Genomic DNA, 26610 nt, shown 5'->3' on the forward strand with positions numbered 1-26610 from the left:
CTCTCTCCCATACCTATTTATTCCGCTAGACACCCAGTTTCCCTCATCAGAGGCAACCTCCCTTCCCAATTTCCTATGTATTACATGCATATGTAAGTAAATGCATCCCATATTTTTCTTTTTATAAATGGGTGTATATTATGCACAGAGACTGATTTTGAAATAAAAAAAAGTCATTTCATCATATTTTCAAACTCTTCCTTCTCCAAGTCCTTGGAAACACATTGTGTGTTTTCTCTTTCAGAAACTGAGTCATTCAAGGACTCCAACTTCCCTTTTGATGCCTATCTGTCAATGACAGGGTAAGAAAAATCTACATCAGGTCTATGACTATAAGAAAATTTGTTTTTATTTATTTTTTCAATCACCTTATCCTTGAGCTAATAGGATTGTTCTGAATAATTAGAGCACTAATGCATTGTCTTTTCCTTAGGGGTGTAGTAACAGCTCCTGTGCCAATATAACTAGAATATAAACCAAAAGGATGTATGTAATCTACCCAGAGAAAATATTCCTCTTTAACTAACTCTGGTTAGTTAAATTATTAGAAATAATTAAGAAATAATTCTTAATTATTTCTGCATTTCTAACTTACAGATTCTGGAATCTTTCTTATTAGTTGTATATAATCTACAATTAAACTATTCCATTAGATATTCCATTCTAGTATCAATTACTAGATATTGTTCCAAAAATTCTATTTGATTCTTTTTTTCAAATACCTAATCTCTTCTATTTGTAAGGTGTTGTTTCTCTTTCATAGTTTTATTCTTTCATAGATTTATTTACTCAGTTGGACATATTTATTTATTTAGTCTTTTTAGGGCCACACCCCATACATATGGAAGTTTCCAAGCTAGGGGTCAAATTAGAGCTGCAGCTGCCAGTCTATGACACAGCCATAGCAATTCGGGATCTGAGCTGCATCTGCAACCTAAACTGCAGCTTACAGAAACACCCAATCCTTAACCCACTGAACAAGGCCAGGGATCAAAACCTGTGTGCTCATGGATACCAGTCGGGTTCATTACCACTGAGTCACAATGGGAACTCCTGAACATATTTATTTTAGAAACTTGAATAATTCTAATATCTGAAGTTCCTGGGAATTAACTCTGCAGTTTGCTTTGTAGTACCTGGAGATTGAGGGTATGTCCTTCCAGTCAGATTTTGCACTTGCTACTACCAAGTATCCAAGGATTCACTTTTATAGTGATTTATTGGTTTGGTTATTACTAGAGTATATGGATAATATAAATTTGAACCCCTAAACCATGTTAGAATAGTTCTGAGGTTAACATTTATCATGAAACACTTTTTTTCAGTCAGTGCTCAGACAAAAATCATTATTTTCTAGTCCACCCTGTTCACTGTTGTTGCCACTGTAGGTCTCTGCTTTGTGCACAGAGATCTAAATGTCATCTCCAAGAGACATAAGGCTTTGCCTCCTGTCCTTGATGCCATTAAAACCCAAGCACACCAGTTACTGAGACCTACCTACAAACGCTTCCAAGTTTTCATTTTACTCTCAAGTTTTGGCCCTGGGAATTTCCCTCCCTTTGTTGTAAATTCTTGTAAGTATCTGTTGAAAAGAATAACTGCTGTATTTTGTCCAGCATCTCTAGATGTTTTGCACTAGAAAAGGTAACAGATAATCTAGTCCACTATATTGCTAGAAACAGAAGTCTTTATCATTATTGCTCAACCTTAGGTCACCTAAAGACAAAACCAAATTTATCCTCCAAATTATTTCTCTTCTCAAATCTAAATCATTGTATTCCTCCAGCTTTGTAAGACAGTGGAAAGGCACAATCTCTTGTCAATGTTATTATCAACCTAATCTCAACATTCTTTTTTTATGAAAAACTGTACATTACAGAACTGGTCATGTTTTCCCTCTTGCCTTGACTACTAAAGGGTATACAACCATAGCAAACGTGAAAAATCTATATTCAACATTTCTATTCTCAGCCTTCCAGGCAGTCTTGCCTTCAGAGGATTCTCGTTCTGGCCTTCCCCTATGCAGCACCTGGGCTCACAAGCCTCTTTTTCTCCCTCCTTGCTTTTGCATCCACATCCTCAGTTCAAGTCTATCTGTCTCTCTGTTTGCCTTGTCTCCCTCTCCCTTCCCCTTTCTAACCCAACTCTTCTCTCTCTCCTTCCTTCCCCCTCTCTCTCCCTCTCCTCCTCCATCCCTCCAGTGCTCTCCAGATCAGGCATCTCTCTGGCTACTTTGCAAATGGACATACACAAATTCATTTAGATTGTTTGATATATCTAAGGCTTTCCCACTAGCATAGTCCATTTTCCTTACAAAGTAAATTTTTAAAAAAGTCTCCCATACTATTGAGCTCTGTATCCCCCGAACTGCTTCCCACACTCTTAAATCTCTTAGGGGATTTTAGACCAAGATTAAATCTACTATAGTCTTGTTCATTCTTGAACTTGAGCTCATGTTTATCTTCCTCCCTCTCCACTACTCCTGAAATCCACAGTTTTATCTCCCTCTCCCTAAAATTCTGACAGTTTCTGCTCTTCAGTCTATCCCAGTCTACCCCATTCCATCCTGATAACAGCTGGACCTTTTAAACCAACTCCTAAATGAAGTGAGGATGACTAATAATTACCATCAAATACATATAGTAATCAGTGGCCTGATGCTCAGAGATGCCTAACTCTGACTTATAGACCATGCAGGTTCCAAAGATAAAATTTAGAGTTTTGAGTGACTTTTATTACAAAAATAGAAATAAAAAGAACTTGCAAACAAATACTTTATATAAGCCAGAATGCATAAGCATAAAGACTTTTAAATTTCATGATTTTGCCCAAATAGGCCTGAAGCTATCCACCCATAAAATATCTTCAAATCTAATTCCTTATGACTCATAATACCATTGTAGAATATATCAGTCTGAGCAGGGGTTTATATAGGAGTTAGGTGATAAATGGAGTTCTAACTCAATGTCAGGTCACAGTATTTCCAAGGGAGTTCACATATTGTGTGAGCTTCTTCAGTTTAAGAGAATAAAATTAGAGTGAATATCATAGCAGAATGTCCTCACTGGCCCTGACCTATAAAATAAGAGCTATCTTTGCAGGAAGCACCCTAATACCTTAGGGCAGGAATTCCTTCCAAGCCAAATAATAGAAATGAGGGCAGAACCTCATGCAATATTAACTTGCATGAGAAATAATGCCTATTGTCTCTTCATTTTATTCCTCTATCTTAGCCAATACCTGAGACCAAGGGGGCCTGGAAAATAAGAATGGATTTCCGTAACTGCAACCCACTACAATTGATATTATAGCCATGACCTCAATAGATCAGATTCATAAGAACCCTGAAATTCTGTATACCTCTCTTGATTTTGTTAATAGTTTTTTTTTCCCTTTGTTCCTGCCTATACTGATAGATCCTAGAAGATAGGATACAGGATGCAATAAACATCATAAATGTTTCACTAAGATGTCCTGGTAAGAGGAAAAGGTAATAAATCCTGAGTACTGCTTAGCATTGAAATAAATGATTAATCTAGCACATAGGTAAACACAGAGCAGTGGAAAAAGAGCCAGTCTTTTTTTTTTTTTTTTTTTTTTTGTCCTTTCTAGGGCCGCGTCCGCGGCATATGGAGATTCCCAGGCTAGGGGTCTAATCAGAGTCGTAGCCACCAGCCTACACCAGAGCCACAGCAACTCGGGATCAGAGCCGCATCTGCAACCTACACCACAGCTCACGGCAACGCCGGATCCTTAACCCACTGTGCAAGGCTAGGGATCGAACCTGCAACCTCATGGTTCCTAGTCGGAGTCGTTAATCACTGCGCCACAGCAGGAACTCCAGAAGAGCCAGTCTTGGAATCACAAAGCCTGGTAGCAGCTCTGTGGCTAAATTGTTTGCCCAATGGGTCTCAGTTTCCTCATCTATAAAATGAAGATTACTATCTATATGATAGGATTGTCTTGATTATTACATATTTTACATGAAAATATTTCCAAGAGGAGATGGAGATGGTGGAATAGGAGGCCACTGAGCTTACTTCCTCCAATGAATACATCAAAAATACATCTACATGAGAGCAACTCTCACTAAAAACAAACTGGAGACTGGCAGAAAGTCTCTTCTACAAATAATGCATAAAGAAAGATCCACAAGGAGCTGGGTAGGAAGCAGGGAGAAACATCAGGTCAGGATCTGTGCCCATAGCAAGGGACACAGAAGAGGAAGGGGATATCATGAGCTCAGAGATCCTCCATGAGGAGCTGGAGCCACATACTGGGAACCCTGAAATCTGACACTGGGAAGATGAATCCCATTAGCTGTTTTGAAAACCAGTGGGATTTACTAGAGGACTGTCTACCATGAAGAATATGCCCACATACATGCTTACTCCCAGGAACAAGGCAGAGGAAGTTGGTTCAAACTGCCCTGGGGCACTGGCTTCTTTCCCGTAATCACCTCAGCACATGACTCTGCCTGTACTGGGTATCTGCTCTAGCCTCTCTTGCTCCAGTACAGCTCCCCAGTAGGGTTGAGGCTGCTGTTGCCAAGGAGAGTGTGTACCTGGGAGAGATGGAGCCAGTATGGATCCAGGACTGCATCTGAATGGGGTAAGGGCAGCCAGTGCCAGTGCTCACAGTAGTAGCAGATTAGATGTTTGGAGCTCTGACTGGCATGCTAGGGTCATCCCAGTGTACACCCTGACCTACACTGGGGACCCGCTCCAGCTCCTCTTGCTCTAGCACTGCTCCCCACTTAGTGAAAGTCCCATTTCTGGGAGAAGGGAGAGATAACACTTAGAAGGAACAGAACCAGCTTGGACCCAACTCTCAGGGCTTCTGCTCTAGCACCTTGGGACCTGCCCCTGCACCTGACAGGGCAGTGATGGCCACTGAACCGAAGGGAAGCCCCAACTAATACCTGGTTCTGGCTCAAGCCCCTCCATCTTAGCTCCACCTCCCACCAAGTTAACAGCTATCAGCACACCCTGGGGGAAGACGTGACCCATACTCACTTTAGACTCAGCCCTTCTACAAAAGCCACTAGGCACACACAAATGGCATAGGAACACTACTACACAAGGGCACCACTTCAAGACTGGGATGGGAAACTGTTTCACCTAATCCATAGAGATAGAGAAAGTTAAATAAGAAGATAGAGGAATTTATTTCCAACAAAAGAATAAGGAACCACACCCCCCCCAAAAAAAACTAATGAAAGAGAGAGAAATAATTTACAAGCTAAAGAGTTCAAAGCATTAGAAATAAGAAAGCTAACTGAACTTGAGGGGAAAAAAATAGACGAACAAGGTAAGAATTTTAAGAAGGAATTAGAAAATATTTTTTAAAAGAACTAAAACTGAAGCATATAAGGAATTGACAGCAGACTAGGTGATACAGAAGAGTGCATAAGTGATATGGAATTGAGAATAATGGAAATCACTCAATCAGAACAGCATAAAGAGATTTTTTTTTAATGAGAAAAATTTAAAGGACCTCTGAGACAAAATCAAGCATACTGGCATTAACATCACCACGGTCCCAGAAAGAGAAGAGAAAGAGAAAAGGGTGGAAAATATATTTCACAGAATTATGACTGAAAACTTCCCAATGCTGAAGAAGAAACAGGTTTCCAGGTACAGGAATTAAGAGAGTCCCAAACAAGCCCAAACACACCCACACCAAAACATATCATAATTAAAATGACAAAAGTTAAAGTGAGAATATTAAAGGCAGCAAGAGAAAAACAAAGAATCACATACCAGGGAAAGTCCATGAGGCTATTAGATGATTTTTTTTCCACAGAAACTTTGCAGGCCAGAAGGGACTGGCATGATATATTTAAAGTGCTGAAAGAGAAAAACCTATGATCTAGGATACTCTACCCAGTAAGGTTATTTTTCAGAATTGAAGGAGAAATAAAGAACTTCTCAGACAAGCAAAACTAGAAGAGTTTATCAATACCAAAGCAACCACACAAGTGTTAAGCGTCTTCTCTAAGTGAAAAAGAAATGGCTACAAGAAGTAAGAATTTACAGGAAAGGGAAAATTCCACCAGTAAAGAAAAAATATGTTGCAAATGCAGTGCTTCAATCACCTAAAAGAGTTAGTATACAGATTAAAAGACAAAAATTGTAAAATTAAGTATAACTATCATAAACAGTTCAGGGATAGACATGAAGATGTAAAATATGATGTCAAAAAACAGAACATGGCAGAGAAGAGAAAAACATGTAGATCTTTTAAAAAGAGTTTGAACTTAAAATGACTATCAGCTGAAAACAAGTAGGTATAGTTGTCACGATATATGAACTCCATGATAACCACAAGTCAAAAACTTATATTAGATGCACAAAAACTAGAAAGAAAGGAAAATAAGCATACCGTTAAAGAAAATCATCAGACCACAAGAGAAAAAAACTAAAAAATGAAGGTAAGAACAGAGAAGAACTACAACATAACCAGAAAACAAGTAATAAAATGGCAGTAAGTACATGCCTATCAATAATCACTTTAAATGTCAATGGACTTAAGGCTTCAATCAAAAGACATTAAGGTAGCTGATTGGATAAAAAAGAGACACATCTATATGCCTACAAGAGACACCCACTTCAGAGCTAAAAACATAAAGAGCCTGAAAGTGAGAAGATAGAAAAAAGATATTTCATGCCAATAAAAATGGAAAGAAAATTATCATAGCAATGATTACATCAGACAAAGTAGACTTTAAACAATGTCTATAACAAAAGACAAAGGCCATTATATAATGATAAAGGGATCAACAGAAGGATAGGGTATAATATTCATTAATACATATGTGCCTAATATAGACACACCTAAATATATGAAGTAAATATTAACAGATAAAAAGGAAGAAATTGACAATAACACATAATAGTAGGAGACCTTACCACCCCACTTACATCAATGGACTGATTATCTAGACAAAAAGTAAATAAGGAAACAGTGGCCTTCATTTTTTTTATTGGAGTATACTTGACTTATAATGTTGTGTTAGTTTCAGGTGTACAGTATATGTACATATACATATATCCATTCCTCTTCAGATTCTTTTCCCATATAGGTTATTACAGAATACTGAGCAGAGCTCCCTGTGCTATACAGCAGGTCCTTTTTGGCTATTTTACATACAGTAAGAATATGTTAACCCAAAACTCTTAATTTATCCCTCCCTCCCACACTTCCCCTTTGGTAATCATAAGTTTGTTTTCAAAATCTGTTAAGTATATTTGTTTTGTAATGAAATTCATTTGTATCATTTTTATTAAATTCTACATATTAGTAATTTCACATGAAATTGTCTTTCTCTATATGACTCGCTTCACTTAGTATGATAATCTCTAGGTCCATCCATGTTGCTCACAAATGGCACTATTTCATTCTTTTTTATGGCTGAGTAATACTGAGTAATATCCATTGTATATGTGTACCACAACTTCTTTATTCATTTCTCTATTGATGGACATTTAGGCTGCTTCTATGTCTTGGCTATTGTCAAGAGTGCTTCAATGAACATTGTGGTGCATGTATCTTTTTCAAATAATGATTTTTCTCCAGATATATGCCCCGGTGTGGGATTGCAGGATCATATGGTAGTTCTATTTTTAGTTTTTTAAGGGATCTCCATACTATTCTCCAGAGTAGCTGCACCAATTTACATTTCCACCAACAGTGTAGGAGGCTTTCCTTTGCTCCACACCTTCTCAAGTATTTATTGTTTGTATTTTTGTTGTTTTGATGATGGCTATTACGACAGGTGTGAAGTCATATCTCATTGTAGTTTTGATTTGCATTTCTCTAATAACTGGTGATGTTGAGCATGTTTTCTTGTGCTTGTTGGCCATCTGTCTGTCTTCTTTGGAGCAATTTAGATCTTATGCCCATTTTTTTTATTGGGTTTTTAAAGGTTTTTCTATATAAGGCTCCATGAGTTGTTTGTATATTTTGGAGATGAACCCTTTGTTGATCTCTTCACTTGCAAATGTTTTCTCCCGTTTTGCAGGTTGTCTTTTCATTTTGCTTATAATTTCCTTTGCTTGCAAAAACTTCTAAGTTTAATTAGGTCCTATCTCTATTTTTGTTTTTATTTTCATAACTCTAGGAGATGGATCAAAAAGATTGCTGCAATATATGTTCTGCCTATGGTTTCCTCTAAGAGTTTAAGAGTGTCCGGCCTTACATTTAGGTCTTTAATCCATTTTGAGTTTATTTTTAAGTATAGTGTTAGAGAATTTCTAATTTCATTGTTTACATGGAGCTGTCAAGTTTTCCCAACACTACTTATTGAAAAAACTATCTTTTTCCATTATATATTCTTGCCTTCTTTGACATAGATTAATTGACCATAGGTGCATCAGTTTATTTCTACCTTTCTATATTTTTCCTTTGATAAATGTGTCTGTTTTTGTGCCATGTGTGTGTTTTCCTGACTCTAGCTTAGTAGCATAGTCTGAAGTCAGGGAGCCTGATTCCTCCATCTCCATTTTTCATTCTCATGATCACTTTGGCTATTCAAGGTCTTTTGTATTTCCATATAAATATTTAAAACTTTTGTTCTAGTTCTATGAAGAATGCCATTGGTAATTTTTTTTTTTCTTTTTATGGCCACACCTGAGGCATATGGAAGTTCCTGGGCTAGCAGCTGAATCAAAGCTGTAGCTGCTGGCCTACCCCACCGCTGCAGAAATGCTGGTCCAAGCCACATCCTGGGACCTGTGCTGCAGCTTGTGGCAATGCCAGATTCTTAACCCACTGAGCAAGGCCAGGGGTCAAATCCACATCCTCATAAACACTATGTCAGCTTCTGAACCCAGTGAGCCACAAATGGAACTCCACCATTGGTAATCTGATAGGGAATGCATTGAATCCGTAGATCGCCTTGGGTGGTATAGTCACATTCACAATATTGATTCATTCAATCCAAGAACAGGGTATATCTTTCTGTTTGTGTCATCTTCAATTTCTTTCTTCAGTGAGTTTTCAGAGTATAGGCCTTTTTGCCTCTTTAGGTAGGTTTATTCCTAGGTATTTTATTCTCTTTGTTGTGATGGCAAATGGGCTTGTTTCCTTAATTTCCCTTTCTGATCTTTCATTGTTAGTGCATAGGAATACAAGAGGCTTCTACATGTTAATTTTATATCCTGCAACTTTACCAAATCTGTTGATGAGCTCTAATAGTTCTACTAGTTTTCTAGTAGCATCTTAAGGGTTTTCTATGTATAGTGTCATGGGACAGTTTTACTTCTTTTCTAATTTGGATTCCTTTTATTTCTTTTTCTTCTCTGATGCTGTGTCTAGGACTTTCAAAGCTATGTTGAATCAAAGTGCTGAGCATGGACATCCTTGTCAGGCTCCTGATGGAGGAAATGCTTTCAGCTTTTTACCATTAAGAATGAAAATGGCAGAAGTTCCTGTCGTGGTGCACTGGAAAAGAATCCAACTAGGAACCAAGGGGTTGTGGGTTCGATCCCTGGCCTTGCTCAGTGGATTAAGGATCTGGCATTGCTGTGAGCTGTGGCATAGTTTACAGACACAGCTCAGATCCTGTGTTGCTGCGGCTGTGGCGTAGGCCAGCAGCTGTATCTCCAATTGGATCCCTAGCCTGGGAACCTCCATATGCCACAGTGCAGCCCTAAAAAGTTTAAAAAAAAAAAAAAAAGAGGTCGGCTGTGGTTTTGTCATACACGGCCTTTATTATGTTGAGTTAGGTTCCCTATAAGCCCACTTTCTGGAGAGTATTTATCACAAAGGGGTGCTGCATTTTGTAAAAAGCTTTTTCTGCATCTATTGAGATGCTCATATGGTTTTTATTCTTCAGTTTGTTAACATGATGTATCACATTGTTTGATATGCACATATTGAAGAATCCTTACATCCCTGGGATAAATCCCACTTGGTTGTGGTGTATGATCCTTTCAATATATCATTGGAATTGGTTTGCCAGTATTTTGTTGAGGACTTCTGCATATATGTTCATCAGTGATATTGGCCTGTAATTTCCTTTTTTGTGGTATCTTTGGTTTTGATATAGGGGTATTGTGGCCTCATAAAAAAAATGAGCTTGCAAATATCCCTCCCTCTGCAACATTAGGAAGAGCTTCAAAAGGATAGGTGTTAACTCTTCTCTAAATGTTTGATTGACCTCATCTGTGAAGCCGTCTGGTCCTAGACTTTTTTTGTTGTTCTTGGAAATTTTTAAATCACTATTTCAATTTCAGTACTTATGATTAGTCTATTCATATTTTCTATTTCTTCCTGGTTCAGTCTTGGAAGATTGTACCTTTCTAAGAATTTGTCTGGGTGGTACATTTTATTGGCATATAGCTGTTTGCAATAGTCTCTTATGACCTTTTGTATCTCTGTGATGTCAGCTATAACTTCTCATTTTTCTTTTTTTCTTTTTTCTTCTGTGGCTAAGACTTAAAATACTACATTAAATAGAAGTATCAAGAATTGGCATTCTTGTTTTTGTTCCTGATTTTAGAGCAAAACCTGTCTGCTTTTCACCATGGATTATGTTAATTATGGGTTTGTCATAAAGGGCCTTTATTATGCTGAGACGTGTTCTCTCTATACCCAATTTGGTCAGAGTTTTTATCTAGATGTCTATTACATTCAGAATGGATAAGCAATGAGGGCCTACTGTATAGCACAAGGAATTATATCCAATCTCTTGGGATAGAACACGAAAGAAGACAGTGTGAGAAAAAGAATGTATATGTGTGTGTGTGTAACTTGGTCACTATGCTGTACAGCAGAAATTGACACAACACTGTAAATCAACTATACACTAATAAAAATAAAATAAAAAATTAAAAGTACTATCAAGATGACAGAGGAGAGTAAGATGTGATGCTCACTTTCTCCCATGAACACATCAAAAAAAAAAAAAAAGAAAGAAAAGATCTACATGTAGAACAATTGGCACAGAACATCTACTGAACACTAGCAGAAGACCTTAAACCTCCAAAAATGGCAAGGAACCCTCCACATAAATGGGTAGAACAAAAGGGGAAAAAGAGAAAGAAAGAAGATGGGGGGGGTGGAATCAGGACAGGACCAGCTTTCCTGAGAGGGAGCTGTGAAACAGGAAAGGAACCCACACCCTCAGAGGCCACAGTCCCTGAGGTTGAACCTCAAGCTCAGAGAAAACTGCAGCAGCCAGATTGAGGAGGGCAAAACAGAAAGAGAGCCTCACAGACCATAAGTACCACCGCCCACAGACACCACAGCCTGAGACACTCAGGTGGAGGCTGGGCAGTGACACTCAAGCTTTAGAGGTCAGATCCAGCAAGAGGACTAGGGTTGATCATGTGGAGAGAGTCTAAGGGGCTAGACAGTGCTGCACCTGGTCTGGGAGTGGAGGGCCAGGAGTGTGGGAGGAGGCTTGGGCCTGCAGGGGAAGTAAGGCACTGTTGTTGGAGAGGGCAAGAGGAGGAGGTAGAGGGACCACCATAAGAATATCTTTCTCTGCACATGTGCAGGCATTCAAGTGGCAGGGTGTCTCTTTCACAGGCTATGGGCAGCAGAGGCAAACTGCCACAGGCATCCCAGACTCCAGAGGTGAGCATGACATGCCACCACTAGGGGTCCCTGAACAGGCACCACCTACAGCCCTAGTCACCACTGGGTTTGCTGTAGAGGAGGGCACTACAACCGAGAGCCGCCCATTACCCTCACTTCCCTGAGAACAAACAGGTCCTGCTATTGTCACTGCCAAAGGCTCTGGGTGCTGCCTACACCTCCCTGAGGGTCACTGCCATTTCCCAGGGCCCTGCAACCAGGAGCAGCCTGTACCACCTACCTGTGGGTCCTTGCCACTGTCAAGGGTCTAGCAACAAGGCATGAGCTACTGGCCTTTCCCATTGCCTCATCTTCCTAGAAGCAAGCCGAGGCCTTACACTGGCATGCCCTCTATCAAGGGGATAACAGTTCTGACACACTGAGGAAAGAGACAGCAAGCACACAAACCAAAAGCAGCTTCCATGCAAAAAAATAAAATAAAATAAAAAAATTAAAGCACTCACAAGCTACTAAGGGGCACTCTCACATATAAATAGCCCTCCAAGACTACAGTAATTCTTTTCTCTAAATTCATAGAATAAGAAAAAATATAACCAAAATGAAGCTCAGGAACCATTCCCAGTTAAAAGAAAAGGAGAATTCCCCTGAAGGAACAAACAATGAAACAGACCTCTGCAATCTAACAGACACTGAGTTCAAAAAGGAGAGAGCGAAAATACTGAAAGAATTAAGAGTGGATATGAACAGTAATGCAGATTACTTTAGAAAGGAACTAGAAAATGTAAGGAGGTGCCAAGAAAATTAAAAAACTCATTTGCAGAGACAAAAGCTGAGTTAAAGTCATTGAAGGGCAGAATGAATAATGCAGAGGAATGAATAAGTGATTTGGAAGATAGAACAATGGAAATCACCCAAACAGGACAGCAGACAGAAAACCAAATGAAAAACCACAGAAGCAATATAAAGATGTATGGGAAAATATGCAATTTATGCATAACAGGGATTGAAGAAGATGAAGAAAAAGAAAATGGGGTTGAAGAAATTATGGCTGAAAACTTTCCAAATCCAAAGGAAACAAATATCAAGATACAGGAAGCACAGAGAGCCCCAAATAAGCTGAACCCAAACAGAGCCATACCAATACTTACTATAATAAAAATGGCAAACATTAAAGATAATGAGAGGATTCTAAAGGCAGCAAGAGAAAAACGAAGAGTTAAGGGAAACCCCATAAAGCTACCAGCTAACTGACTTCTCTACAGAAACATTACAGGCCAGAAGGGAGTAGCAAGATGTACTCAAAGTTCTAAAAGGGCAAAATCTGTAGCCTAGAATATTCTACCCAGCAAGATTATCATTGAAAAGAGCAGAAATAAAGAATCTCTCCAACAAACAAAAACTAAAAGAATATCACAATACTAAACTCATTCTAAAAGAAATACTGAAAGATCTCCTCTAAATAGGAAAGATGAAAGAAGACATAGGATGGAAGAAATCAAAATTGGAAACTAATCACTTAAGCCAGTATATAGACCTAAAAGGAAAAAAAAAAAAAAAACTATTTGTGAAAGCAATGAAAAACACAAGGAACAGCAAAAGGATAAACATGAAGATGTAAAAAAAAGACATCAGAATCATAAAAGGTGGAGAAGGAGAGTAAGAAAAATCTGGTTTGTAATGTATTTGAGTCTATATGACTATCAAGCTAAAGCAAGAAGGGGTTAACATATGTAAAAAAGAGAGCAATCACACACACACCAAAAAAAACACACAATATATTCACAAAGACTAAAAAGAAAAGGACATGAGCATAAAATCAATGGAAATCATCCAACCAAAAAAAGAAAGAAAGCGAGGAGAAACAGAATCAAATAGAAAACAAGGTTTAAAAAGTCAACAAATGCATATTTAGCAATAAATGCCTTATATGTCAATGGACTGGATGCTCTGGTCAAAATACTTAGAGTGGCAGACTGGATAAGAAAACAAGACACCACAATATGCTGCCTACAAGAGACTCACTTTAGGGCAAAGTACACATATAAATTGAGTGAGGGAATTGAAAAAGAAATTTCATGTGAATGGAAAAGACGGAAAAGCAGGAGTCACAATACTCATATCAAACAAAACAGATGTTAAAGGCCATAAAGACAAAGAAGGACACTATTTAATGATAAAAGATCCATTTAAGAAGAGGATATTACATTGTCAATATACATGCCCCGACTAGAGGAGCACCCAAAAATATACAAAAAATACTAAAAGACATAAAAGGAGAAATTGATGGAACTACAACAATAGTAGGAGATTTTAACACCCCACTCACATCAATGAACAGATCCTCTAGACAATCAATAAGGCAACAGGGATCCTAAATGACACAAGAGAAAAGTTGACTTAATTAACATTTTCAGGACATTATATCCAAAAAAATCAGAATATATTTTCTTTTCACAGGCACATGGAACATTCTCAAGAATTGACCACATACTGGGGCACAAAACTAACCTCAACAAATTTAAGAGTATAGAAATTATTTCAAGTATCTTCTCTGACCACAATGGCATGAAACTAGAAATCAAGCACAGGAAAAGAAATTAGAAAAAAACTGACTACATGGAAACTAAACAACATGCTACTAAAAAACCAATGGGTCAATGAGTAAATCAAAAAGGACATTGAAAAATACCTCAAGACAAATGAATGTGAAGACACAACCATTCAAAATCTTTGGGATTCTGTTACAGACATTGAAAAACTTATGGTCTCCGGAGGAGCCAGTTTGGGGGGTGGGGGGATGTGCTTGAGCTGTGGGATGGAAATCCTGTGAAATCAGATTGTTACGATCATTATACAACTACAGATGTGATAAATTCATTTGAATAATAAAAAAAGAAAATTAAAAAAAGAAAAAAAAAACAAAAACAAAATCTTTGCGATTCTGCAAAAGCAGTGTTTACAGGGACTTCATAGCAATACAGGCCTTCCTCAAAAAGGAAGAAAAATCTCAAATCAACAACTTAACCAAACACCTAAATGAATTAGAAAAAGAAGGACAAACAAAACTTAGAGTCAGCAGAAGGAAGGAAATTATAAAGATCAGAGAGGAAATCAATAAAATAGAAATTAAAAAATAGAAAAAAAAACAATAAAATAAAAACCCAGTTCTTTGAAAGGGTAAATAAAACTGATGAACCTCTGGCCAGACTCACAAGAGAGAGAGATTCAAACAAAATAAGAAATGAAAAAGGAGAAATCACAATGGATAATGCAGAAATACAAAATACCATAAGAGAATATTATGAACAGTTATATACCAACAAATTTGACAACCTAGATGAAATGGACAATTTTCTAGAGACTTACAGCCTCCTAAAACTGAATGAAAAAGAAATAGATCAACGGAACAGATGGATCACTAGAAATGAAACTGAATGTGTAATAAAAACACTCCCTACAAAAAAAAGCCCAATACCAGATGGCTTCACAGGTGAATTCTACCAAAAATACAAAGAAGAACTTATACCCATCCTTCTTAAACTTTTCCAAAAGACTGAAGAAGGAAGAACTCTCCCAAAGACATTCTGGAGCCATCATCACCCTAATACCAAAACCAAAGACACTACCAAAAAAGAAAATTACAGTCCAATAACTCTGATGAACATAGATGCAAAAATTCTCAACAAAATTTTAGCCAACTGCATCCAACCACACAAAAACGAGATCATACAGCACGACCAAGGGGGTTTTATCCTAAGTTCACAAGAATAGTTCAACATACACAAATCAATCAACATCATAGACCACATTAACAAAAGATAAGTCCAAAACCACAGATCATCTCAATAGACGCAGAAAAAGCATTTGACAAGATCCAACATCCACTTATGATAAAAACTCTTACCAAAGAAGGATAGAGGGAACATACCTTAACATAATGAAAGCCATTTATGACAAACTCATGGCAAATATAATACTCAACAGAGAAAACCTGAGAGCCTTCCCACTGAAATCTGCTACAAGACAAGGATGCCCATTCTCACCAATTTTATTCAACATTGTACTGGATGTCCTAGCCACAGCAATCAGATAAACAAAAGAAATAAAAGGTATCTAAAGTGGAAGAAAAGAGGTAAAATTGTCACAATATGCAGATGACATGATGCTTTATATAGAAAACCCTAAGGATTATACACAAAAACTACTCAAATTGATAACAAATTCAGCAAAGTAGCAGGATACAAGATTAACATTCAGAAATAAGTTGCATTTCTGTATACTAACCATGAACTATTAGAAAAGGAATACGAAAAATACAAAACCTTTTTAAATTGCACCCAAAAAAATTTAAAAACCTAGGAATAAACCTGACCAAGGAGGTAAAGGAGTTACAGGCTGAAAACTATAAAACATTAATCAAGGAAACTAAAGAGGAGTCAAAGGAATGGAAAGATATCCCATGCTCCTGGATTTGAAGAACTAGTATCATTAAAATGGCCATACTACCAAAAGCAATCTACAGATTCAATGCAATCCCTATCAAATTACCCAAGACATTTTTCAAAGAACTACAACAAACAATCCAAAGTTTATACAGAACCATAAAAGACCCAGAATTGCCAAAGCAATCCTGAGGAACAAAAACCAAGCAGGAGGCATAACTCTCCCAGACTTCAGACAAAACTACAAAGGTACAATAATCAAGACAGTGTAGTACCGGTACAAGTCAGACATACAGAGTAACAAAACAGAACAGAGAACCCAGAAAGAAACCCAGATACCTACATTCAATTAATCATCGACAAAGGAGGCAAGAATATAAACTGGGAAAAAAGACAGTCTTTTCAGTAAGTGGTGCTGGGAAAACTGGACAGCTGCATGTAGATCAAAGAAAGTGGAACACACCCTCACACCATGCACAAAAATGAACTCAAAATGGTTTAAAGACTTAACATAAGACAAGACACCATAAAACTCCTGGAAGAGAACATAGGCAAAACATTCTCTGATGTCAACTGCACAAATGTTTTCTCAGGTCAGTCTCCCAAGGAAATAAACATAAAAACAAAAATAAACCAATGGTACCTAATTAAACATAAAAGCTCTTGCACAGCAAAGGAAACCATAAAAAACCTAAAAGACAACCTACAGAAAGGGAGAAAATAGTCACAAATGATGCAACCAACAAGGGCTTAATGTCCAAAATATACAAACAACTCATACAACTCAATGGCAAAAAACAAACGACCCAATTGTAAAGTGGGCAGAAGACCTAAATAGACATTGCTCCAAGGAAGACATGGATGGCCAATGGGCACATGAAAAAATACTGAACATCACTAATTATCAGAGAAATGCAAATCAAAACTACAATGAGGTACGACCTCACACTGGTCAGAATGGTGATCATTAATAAAATGACAAATAACAAATGCTAGACAGAGTATGGAGAAAAGGGACCCTCCCACACTGTTGGTGGGAATGTAAATTGGTACAACCACCATGGAAAACAGTATGGAGGTTCCTCAGAAAACTAAATACAGAACTACCATATGATCCAGCAATTCCACTCCTGGGCATATATCCAGACCATACTTACATGCAAAAAGATACATGTATCCCTATGTTCACTGCAGCACTATTCACAATAGCCAAGACATGGAAACAACCTAAATGTCCAAGGATAAATGGATTAAGAAGATGTGGTACACATACACAATACAATACTATCCATGTATAAAAAGGAACAAAATAATGCCATTTGCGGCAACATGGATGGAATTAGAAATTCTCATACTAAGTGAAGTAAGTCAGAAAGAGAAAGATACCATATGATATCACATATGTGGAATCCAAAATATGGCACAGATGAACCTATCTACAGAACAGAAACAGACTCACAGATATGGACAGCAGACAGAGGAATGTATATCAAGTATAATTTAAAAATTTTTTTTAAATATTCACTAAAAATAATAAAAGAAAAAAGAAAAAAAAAAGAAAAGAAAAGGCATCCAAATTGGAAGGGAAAAAGTAAGGAGTTCCCTTCATGGCTTAGTGGTTAATGAATCCAACTAGGATCCTTGAGGATGTGGGTTTGATCCCTGACTTCACTTAGTGGATTAAGGATCTGGCATTGCTGTGAGCTGTGGTGAGGTCGCAGACATGGCTCAGATCCTGCGTTGCTGTGGCTGTGGTGTAGACCAGCAGCTACAGCTCTGATTCGACCCCTAGCCTGGGAAACTCCATATGCCCCAAGTGCAGTCCTAAAAGGAGAGGAAAGAAAAAAAAAAAAGTAAAACTGTCATTATTTACAGATGAAATGATGCTATTTATAGGAAATAAAAAAACTATTAGAATAAATACTTTCAATAAAGTTGCAGGATAATATACAGAAATCTATTGCTTATTCTATAGAATAATAATTAACTATCAGAAAGTGAAAGCAAGAAAACAATTCCATTTAAAACTTCATCAAAAAGAATAAAATATGTAGGAGTAAAGTTAATCAAAGAGTTGAAAGACCCATACTCTGAAAACTATAAAACACTGATGACAGAAACTCAGGAGGATACAAAGAATTGGAAAAAATATTCCATGTTCATGGATTAGAAGAAATAAAACTGTTAAAATGTCCATCCTACCCAAAACAATATACAGACTTAATGCAATTCCTATCAAAACACTCATGACATTTCACAGAACCGGAATAAATAATCCTAAAATTTATATAAAACCACATACGATGCCCAACCAGCCAAAAAAATCTTGAGAAAAAAAAGCAAAGCTAGAGATATCATGCTCTCTGGCTTCAGACTATACTACAAAGATAAAGTAATGAAAAGAGTGTGATACTGGCACAAAAACAGACACATAGATTAATGGAACAGAATAATGCATCCAGAAATAAACTCATACACTTGACCATAATCTATGACAAAGGAGGCAAAAATATGCAATGGAGGAAAGATAGTCTCTTCAATAAGTTTTGTTGGGAATACCAACAGCTCATGCTAAAACAATAAAATAAGAACATTTTCTCACACAATAGTAAAAAACAAAGTCAAAATGAGTTAAAGACCTAAATGTAAAATTAGTAAACCATAAAACTCCTAGAACAAAACAAGGTAGAACTCTCTTTTACACATCAACATTTTCTTGGATCTATCTCCTCAGGTAAAGGAAACAAAAGCAAAAATAAACAAATGGGAGCTAGTTAAACTTAAAAGCTTTTGCATAGCAATGAAAACTATTGATAATACAAAAAGACAACCTACTGAATGAAAGAAAATATTTGCAAATGATTTGACATTTAAAAGGTTGATATCCAAAATATACACAGTGCATAAAACTCAACGTCAAAAAAAAAAAAAAAAAAAAAGCTAACAACCCAATTAAAAGATGATCAGGGGGTTCCCATTGTGGCTCATCAGGTTAAGAACCCGACCCATGTCCATGAGGATGTGGTTCACTCCCTGGCCTCGCTCAGTGGTTTGGGGATCTAGCATTGCTACAAGCCATGGCATAGGTCGCAGATGCAGCTTGGATCTGGCGTTGCTGTGGCTGTGGTGTAGGTCAATAGCAGCAGCTCCAATTGAACCCCTACCCAGGAACTTCCATATGCCACAGGGGTGGCCATGGGAGAAAAAAAATAAAATGATCAGAAGACGTGAATAGACACTTTTCCAAAGAAGACATACAGACGACCAAGAAGCAAATGAAAAGCTGCTCAACATGGCTAATCATGAGAGAAATGCAAATCCAAACCACGATGAGATATCACCTCACATCTGTTAGAGTGGCTATCATCAAAAAGACCACAAATAACAAATGTTGGCAAGAATGTGTAGAAAAAGGAACCCTTGTACACTGTTGGTAATTTAAATTGTTGCAGCTACTGTGGAAAGTAGTATGGTAGTTCCTCAAAAAACTAAAAATAGAACTACCATATGATCCAGCAATTCCACTCCTGGGGACATATCTTAAGAAAATAAAAACACTAATTCAAAAAGATACATGAGGAGTTCCCGTCTTGGCTCAGTGGTTAACGAATCCGACTAGGAATCATGAGGTTGCGGGTTCGATCCCTGGCCTTGATCGGGCGTTGCCCTGAGCTGTGGTGTAGTTTGCAGATGCAGCTCGGATCCCACATTGCTGTGGCTCTGGCATAGGCCAGTGCCTACAGCTCCAATTCGACCCCTAGCCTGGGAACCTCCATAGGCTGAGGGAGTGGCCCAAGAAATGGCAAAAAAAAAATTTTTAATTTAAAAAAAAAAAGATACATGAACCTCAATGTCCACAGTAGTAGTATTTACAATAGACAAGACTTGGACACAATCTAAATGTCAACAGTTGAATGGATAAAGAACATGTTCTATATATAAATATATCATACATACAAATAATTAAGTATTACTCAGCCACAACAGAGAATGAAATTTTGTCATCTGCATCAACACAGATGGACCTGGAGGGTATTATGTTTGGTGAAATAAGTCAGACAAAGGAGTACAAATACTGTGTGTTATCACTTATATGTAAAAACCTAAAAAATAAAATGAATGAATATAACAAACCAGAAACAGACTCATGGATACAGAGAACAAACTAGCGGCTACCAGTGGGGAGAGGGAAGTTGGGAAGGGCAAGATAAGATTAGGGATTTAAGAGGTACAAACTACTAGGTATAAAATAAGTAAGATACAAGAATGTGATTACAGCACAGGGATTACAGTCAATATTTTATAGTAACTTTAAGTGAAGTATAACTTTAAAAATATTGAGTCACCATATTTTATATCTGAAACTAGTATAATATAGTAAATCAATTCTACTTCAGTAAAAGGAGTTCCCATTGTGGCAGAGCAGAAACAAATCCAACTAGCATTCGTGAGGATGCAGGTTCGATTCCTGGCCCCACTCAGTGGGTTAAGGATAGAGCACTGCTGTGAGCTGTGGTGTAGGTTGCAGACATGGCCCGGATCCTGCATTGCGGTGGCTGTGGCCAGCAGCTATAGCTCCAATTCTACCCCTAGCCTGGAATCTTCCATATGCTGCAGGTACAGCACTAAAAAGCAAAAAGAAAGAAGGCAGAGGAGGAAGAAAGGAAGGGAGGGAAGGAGGAAGGAAGGAAGAAAGAAAGAAAATTCTACTTCAGTAAAAAAAGAAAGAAAACATTTCTAAACTTGAGAAAATGTTAATAAACACAGCATGGTTGTTGTGCAACCAAAGATTTACTTCGAAGAAATTGAAAGAACGAAACTTGGAAAGGGAATTAAAAAACACAATTTGTAAACCTCATCTCCACCCTCCAAGCCATTGTCTCCATCAGGATAAGAAATAATAATTTTAAATTATAGTATACTACTTGACATTCACCAACTGGTAATTTTTATTTGTGTTATTATTAAAGTCCCAAGAGCCTATTCATTCAGTCATTGTCATTTATTAAACACATATTTACTGAGAGATGCTGCTAAAATATTTAGACAGAAAAACATCTTTCTCAAGAAACTTATTCTTAGACCAAAAAAAAAAAAAAAGGGCAAAAAAATCAGATTTTCCTCATATTGGACAAGCAATATAACAAACCCCGTTCAGGAATTCCCATTGTGAAATTCCCAAGTAATCCAACTAGAATCCATGAGAATGCGAGTTCAATCCCTGGCCCGGCTCAGTGGGTTAAGGATCCAGTGTTGCCATGATGAGCTGTGGCATAGGTCTCAGACGCAGCTCAGATCCAGCATTGCTGTGGCTGTGGCACAGGCTGGCAGCTGCAGCTCTGATTTGACCCCTAGCCTGGGAACTTACACATACCTCAGGTGGGGGCCTAAAAAAAAAAAGAAAGAAAGAAAGCCCATTCATAATGCCTAAATCAGATAACTTGGATATGAAATAGTTGGGGCAAAAATAGAAGAAAAAGCCTTATACTTAGCATAATATCTAAAATTATAACCATACCATCCACAATTCTTGGCTATAAATAAATGTTTCACAAAAGTGCTATGAATCACCATTAAAACTACTTAAAGAAAGGGATTTCACCCCAAATACAACAGTTGAAATGGAATCACATGGCCATAAATTTGAAGTTTTATTTCCTAACCCAGAGCTGGGAAGGAATGACAGTTTGGTAGGTAGAGTGAGGAAGGTCATGAGACAGACAGGAGCACTAGAGGAATTAAGGCTAGAGGTTGGGTGGAAAGGGGGGTCTGGAGAGCCAGAAATGGGCATGAGGGTACCAACCTCAGAATGTGCGTCCTGATGTACTGAATCCCAGAGGCTATCCAGATGAGGTACCAGAGGCAAGCCCTAAATGCAGGACATGTGCCCCACACCTAAAATTCCACTGAAAGCTCAGCCTGCCTCCTGTGCCTATTCCCAGAACTCTATCCAGATGTCCTCTCTATATAACTCACTGGCAGAAGCGTGGGAGCCATTCCTGACATTCTCTCACCCTCACTCAACATCCTGCATTATTCATCATGTCCCTAGTTCAGGCGCCTTTAAGTGTCTTCCTGATCATCTTTCCTTCTTCCCACCTGTCCCTGTCTCCAACTTCCCCCTTCCAGGTCTTTTGCCACCTCCAGCCTATGAGTATCCCAAATAATAAACCTGAACCATGTACCACTAGGATCATGTTCAAAACCCTTAACAGAGCACGGAATCCCACTCTTTTTTGTCTTGTAATGTAGCTAGTGTAAAGCTTGTGTGGCTAGAGCTTGCTCAATCACTTGTACTTCCTTTGTTAATATTGTCCAAAAATCCCTGGCTTCTTTACAATGATATTTTTAATCATTTGTCTCAAATTCTTTAAGATTTTTATTTTTTCTCTTATAGTTGATTTACAATCATTTGTCTCAACTTCTAAGCCTCATTTTTTGTGCTCAGAAATTTTATATAGGAGGAAGGGGTATATTTGTCAGTATATTTTTTCGTAGGTCAAAGATGCGTTCCTAGGTTATTCTTCTCATACCTCAGCCAAAGACACACCATATTTGCAATCCCACAAGGTTGGAATTATTAATACCCGTAATTCCTACAGACTGATTTGCCCTGAGACTCTGGAGAGGCAGTTTATCTATTATTAATTGGCCTTCTGGGAGTTCCTGTCGTGGCGCAGTGGTTAACGAATCCGACTAGGAACCATGAGGTTGCGGGTTCGGTCCCTGCCCTTGCTCAGTGGGTTAACGATCCGGCGTTGCCGTGAGCTGTGATGTAGGTTGCAGACGCGGCTCGGATCCCGCGTTGCTGTGGCCCTGGCGTAGGTCAGTGGCTACAGCTCCGATTAGACCCCTAGCCTGGGAACCTCCATATGCCGCAGGAGCGGCCCAAGAAATAGCAAAAAAGACAAAAAAAAAAAAAAAAGAATAATTGCCCTTCTGCACTTTGCAAGAGGACTTTTCAAATAGAACATCCAAACCAGAGCAGAGCTTCTGTGACTCCACACCATCTTGTAAAAGTCCAGCTGGTATATATGTTTAGCCACAACCAAAGCCCAGCCAGAGGCAATATAAGATTTTTAAAGCTCCTTTTATTTCAATATCTGACCTAAGTATGTAATGCCCTCAGCTTTCATTACAATGTGTATCAATCTTCATGAGTCAGAGAGAAAATGTTGAGACAATTGGAAAAGTGGTATAATCTCAATCCCTAGAGGGCTTTTCCTGCTTCAAGGTCATCCCCAAGGTCTACAAAAGAAGCTCCTTGCTCACCCAACACATAGCTTAGGCATTTGGCAGGGCAAGGTGAGTCCTGGCTATAAATACATAGAGACAGAAGAGTGGCCATGAGTTTCAAACTTTAGTGTGCCTCAAAGTCACCCAGACAGCTTGTTCTAACACAGATTGCTGGGCCCCAGACCCAGAGTTTCAGTGTCAGTGAGTCTGAGGTGAGGGCTGAGAATTTGCATTTCTAACAAATTTTCAGGTGATGCTGATCGTTGACCACTTATTCACTAATTTCCCAACCATTTACTGAGTTCATACTATGTTCCAGAAACTCTCCAAGGAACTGGGCATACAAAGCTAAGTATTACACAGTGGGGCTGCGTTACAACTTTCATGGGCTCTAGGCACTTTTTTCATGGGTCCCTTTCTCTGTTAAAAAAAAAAAAAATTAAAAGTTTTATTTTGTATTAATGTAAGAACAAATATCCTCAAGCTGGATTATTATATTTATCGTTATTATTATATTCATTATTTCTTCTGAATTTAAAAAAGAAATTAAAAGTACCACATTGGGGTATACAAACAATGGTGGGCCCTGGGTACTGTGTCTCCTGTGACTTATGGCAAAGTCTACCCTGAGACAGTCTCTGCCTTCCTGCCTTCTCTCCTGGATAATTCAGTCTGAAAAGTATTCGAAAGGGCTAAGCAAGATAGGTGGGGTTGATAGGCAGAATTCCAGGGTGTGGGGGCCCTGAATGGTAATTATGGAGAGCTTCCAAGTGGGGGGCCTATGGTGATGGGGTGAGGAAGGCATCTGTGCAGAGGGGCAGTGACAGCAGTGAAAGGTATTAGCATCTAAGCAGAGTGAGGGGGGATCAAGGGTCAGGGATACGGTAATGAGAGCAAGGCAGGATAGTTGACAGTTGAGCAGATCGCACGAGGAGGATGATCCCACCACTCAGGGTAGGCTGTCGAAGCCAGAGTGGAGTAAGGCAGATGTTCACGCAAAGGAGCAAAGGTGGTGGCAGTGGCTTTACCCAAAGCCAACGAGGGTGAGGAGAGCAGCAGAAGAAACAGGCTGGTTCGAGGCATCAGGGCCCAAGTAGGATGAGGAGGATGTCAGCACAGCCCAGTGTAGGATGTCAGAGCCTGAGCAGCATGGATCAAGGGAAGCACTGCCAACCTGCGAACAACGTGCTAACAGATTTGATAAATAATGATAACAGATGACAACCCAATAAATAAAGCTAGGAATCCATGAGGCCATATTTGATATAAATAAATTCATTAACTGATTAATAAGAAGAGCTTTTCCTTACAGCAGTATGCCAACTAATAAATGTAGAATGAATAAGTTAAATTAGAAAACCACTACCTGGCAATCATCATCATAATACTGATTCAGACAAGAATAACCAATGGATGGTAAAACTGATGAGTGAATGTTTGATGCTGAATGGGTATTTACACAGTCTCAAAGTACCTCTCACTAGTTATAAAGGGAAAAAGAATACCTTTACAAGAAGGAAGTCTGGCAGATACTCTTAAGTGATCAAAGGGAACATCACCATTAATTAACTGAAATTGTACACCACCTATTGGAGGCAATGACAAGACCATCATTTCTGTGATATTCCTCCCAAAAATGAAATTTTGAAAGCATGACCTAGGAATTCCCATTGTGGTGCAGCGGAAATGAATCAGACTAGTATCCATGAGGTTTTGGGTTAGATCCCTGGCCTCGTTGCTGTGAGCTGTGTGTAGGGAAGCAGCTGTAGCTCTGATTCAAACCCTAGCCTGGGAACGCCATGTGCTATGGGTGCGGCCCTAAAAAGAAAAAAAAGAAGAAAAAGCGTGACCTAAATCTAATTATGAGGAAACATCAGAATCAAACTGAGGTACACGCCACAAAAATGCCTACTCTGTAATTTAATAAACTGTGAGAGCCCTGAAAGTCAAGGAAAGACTCCTCTACTTTGAAGAAGACTAAAGAGACATGACAACTAAATGCAACACGTAATCCTGGACTGGTGCTTGAAACTTGAATGTGTCTGCAGATTATGTGGCAATAATGCAGCAACGTTATTTTCCTGATTTTGATGGTTGTGTGACTGTTATATTGTAGGATATCCCTGTAGGAACACAGTAAAATATTGGAGGGGAGGAGGTGACAGGGTATTTATGCCAGCTACTTCCTCTACAGTGGATCAGGGGAAAAAAGGTTACTACACTATTCTTAAGTTTGAAATTATTTCAAAATAAGAAAAATTAAATTAAAAATCTTTCAACATTTATAGGTAAAGCCAAGGACGACAGAATTTGTAACTGAACTGTGTATTCCCTGAAAGACATTTGCTTTTACTGATTTACAGTATTTTTAACTCAATTTTTTTTTCAGGGCCACACCCAGAGCATATGGAAGTTCCCAGGCTAGGGATCGAATTGGAGCTACAGCTGCCGGCCTACACCACAGCCACAGCAACACAGTATCTGAGCAGCATCTGCGACCTACACCACAGCTCTCTGCACCTCCAGATCCCTAACCTACTGAGCGAGGCCAAGGATCAAATTGGAATCCTCATGGATACTAGCAGGGTTCATTACCACTGAGCCATGACAGGAACACCAAGTATTTTTTTTCTGATATAAAAATATGGCTCCCATGTGCAAAATTAATCTACAGTATCAGAAGTGAGGATTTGATTACCCTGATGGGAGGATAATGGGGAAATAGTGACTAGAAGAGAGTGGTGAGGAGTTTCTGCAGTTCTGGTATTGTTTCCTGATCTGGGCTCCGGCTAGACGTCCTTTATGTACTCCCTCATGCTGTACACTTAAGATTTGTGCTCTTTTCTATATGCGTGTTATACTTCAATAAAATGTGAATTGAAATGAAAAAAAGACATAGTCCCTAATATTTAAAAATCCACAATCCACTATAAACATGAGATGATGACAACATTGTCAGAACTGCATATATAACACTCACAAATTAATAGTGAACCATAAAACTAACCCAAAAAACTCCAAATTTGTAGTTAAACAGGCATTCAAGGGAGAAGGTCACTTGAGCCCAGAATAGTCAAAAAATACATTCACTGATTCTGCAGGTCATCTTCTCATGCAAAAAATGGTAGATAGATATCAAGATCCAATTTTACAAAGTTCCTGCTGTTGCACAACGGGATTGGCAGGGACTCCGGAGTGCCAGGATGCAGGTTTGATCCCTGGCCCAGCACAGTGGGTTAAGGATCTGGCATTGCTGCAGCTGCAGCATAGGTTGCAACTGTGACTCAGATCTGATTCCTGGCCTATGAACTCCATATGCAGTGGGGTTGCCAAAAAAGAAAGGGGAAAAAAGATCCAATTTTGCGGCCCCACTGTTACTGCTGTCCTC

At 38.5% G+C, this 26610-nt stretch overlaps 1 protein-coding gene across 14 annotated transcripts in view; it reads right to left on the reverse strand.

The window, feature by feature from the left end:
• TNFSF4 (TNF superfamily member 4) overlaps window positions 1-26610 on the reverse strand; it is a 328053-nt gene that overhangs the window by 226018 nt on the left and 75425 nt on the right. The window lies entirely within an intron of this gene.

This window comes from Sus scrofa, chromosome 9 (assembly GCF_054392235.1).
Source record: "Sus scrofa isolate SSC_HxYL_T2T_F1_AM1 chromosome 9, Sscrofa_HxYL_maternal_Yorkshire_Landrace_v2.0, whole genome shotgun sequence".
NCBI lineage: Eukaryota > Metazoa > Chordata > Mammalia > Artiodactyla > Suidae > Sus > Sus scrofa.